This window comes from Octodon degus, unplaced genomic scaffold, assembly GCF_000260255.1.
Source record: "Octodon degus isolate 3935 unplaced genomic scaffold, OctDeg1.0 scaffold00154, whole genome shotgun sequence".
NCBI lineage: Eukaryota > Metazoa > Chordata > Mammalia > Rodentia > Octodontidae > Octodon > Octodon degus.
This window is the reverse complement of record NW_004524730.1, coordinates 2445281-2447455: the sequence shown is the minus strand read 5'-3', so window position 1 is coordinate 2447455 and position 2175 is coordinate 2445281. Positions and strand designations below refer to the sequence as shown.

At 44.2% G+C, this 2175-nt stretch overlaps 1 pseudogene; it reads left to right on the top strand.

Annotated features, from left to right (window-relative positions):
- The first annotated feature begins 942 nt into the window (after positions 1 to 942).
- Positions 943 to 1660, top strand: LOC101583203 (annotated as a pseudogene).
- Positions 1661 to 2175: the final 515 nt, after the last annotated feature.

The window sequence follows — 2175 nt, the reverse complement described above, 5'->3', positions numbered from 1 at the left end:
CAAAGGTCAGTGGTGGAATTTAGAAAGTCTGTGCCAGTGGAATGAGGGATCTGTGCTAGCAGGCCGAGGGATCTAAACTGAAGCCACGAAACAACACTTAAGAACCAGAGCTCCCCCTAGAAGTACCACAGCCATGTTCAACAACAGGGAGGTCCCGAGCTCCTCCAGTGATGAGCAAATCTGAGTTCCCATCAGGAAAGCCAACAGGACAAGTTTCTCCACCAGGCTGAGCAGTGTACCATCTTCTTTTCCAGAGCCTGGAAGAAATGCTCAAGATGAGGACCAGAGTTCCTCAAAAATGAACTGTAGTCATTCTCAACCACAATGGAGATCCTGAGCTCTATCCTCTAATGAGAACAGCCAAGTTCATCAGGAGATCCAGCATGATGAGGTTCTCCAGCAGAACAGCCCAAGAGTAGCAGCAGCTCCCAACAGCTCCAACTTCCTTAGTATCCTTCTAAGGAAGGATAGTAACAGCTTCTCTAGTTCTGTCTTTCATGCTGCTGGCAACAATTCTCAGATAGGTGTCCCACACCCACCACCATGCTAGTTCAGTTCAGCTTGGTATAATAAGCTGACCACTAGTTAACAATCTACTGTAGCATTATTTAATTGACATGGCATGGAAAAGGTTCTGGTAGCCTTTACACTGGGTGTATCTACCCAGGCACACTGAGCCGGCCACCTAGACCAGGCATTGTGGTGCCTGGGTCTGTATCCTGTATTTTGTAGGCCCTAGGAATGCTAAAGGGTGGAGGATAGGGTCTGGGTGACTTGGACAAGGAGGAAGCATTTAAATATCTTTTTACAGAGCCTCCTGGATGCCATGCTAGGAACCATACAGCTGGGAGTGAGGATGGTGAAGTTGACTAGGGCTTGGTCATAGCTCATGTTCCCAAGAAGCTTCTGGAGTGAGTAGCAGCTCCAAAGCATTGAATTCTGGATAAATTGACCAGTGTGTTTTCTCCTCTTCCATCCACTGGTCCCCATAAGCTGAGAGAATGTCTGCCCCTCATCATCTTCCTATGGAAGAGATTCAAGTATGCTCTGACAGGAGATGAAATAAAGATTTCCATGCAGTGCTTCATTAAGATTGATGCAAAGACCAAGGTGATATGACCTGTCCTGCTGGCTTTATGGATGTCATCAGCATAGACAGGACAGGAGAGCATTTCTGTCTGATCTACAGCACCAAGGGTAGCTTTGGTGTTCATCAGATCACATCTGAGGAAGCCAAGTACAAGTTGTACAAAGTGAGGAAGATTTTTGTGGATATCTCAAAGGGGATCCCTCATCTGGTGACCCACGATGCTCGTACCATTCGCTACCTGACCCTCTCATCAAGGTCAATGACAGCATCCAGATTGATTTGTCGTCTGGCAAGATCACCGATTTCATCAAGTTCAACACTGGTAACCTGTGTGTGGTGACTGGAGGGAAGAATTGGAGGGACCACAACAGAGAGAAGCATTCTAGCTCTATTGATGTGGTTCATGTGAAAGATGCCAACGGCAACAACTTTGCAACCCAGCTCTCCAACATCTTCACCATCAGCAAAGACAGCAAGCCATGGATTTCTCTTCCACAAGGAAAATGGATCTGCCTCACCATTGCTCAAGAGAGAGATAAGAGGCCGGCAACCAAACAGGGCAGTGGGTAAAATGGTCTCTAATGACATGATACAGAGATCTGTCTAATTAAAGATAATAGAGCATAATTTAAAAATATATATATTCTTACCAATAGTACATGTGTATTTCAGTTTTCAAGAATCTATGTAGTATATATGGAACCCTGGTCCCTGAACTTGCCTAAGCAGGTGCTTAGTCTGCTGAGCTATCTCACTGGCCCTAAGAATCTATGTATTATATACATTTGTGGGCGCACTGTACCTAAATAGCAACCCTGCTCATTAGATTGAAGAAAATAATATTGACTCACTCCTCCATTGATGGGGTGCATGGAGAGGGGCCGTCCTGTCATTGAACAGAATAGAATCCTCCTGTCTTTTGATGGCAATATAAATTGTCACAAGTATACCATGATAAAAAGATTTTAAAATATGTTTTCTTATTTAGTACTTATCTATTTTCCTCTCTTACTATCTCTGACTTAGCTATTTTCCTTTAATTCTCCATTTTGGGCAGTCAATGATGCAAACATGGTCTGATATAT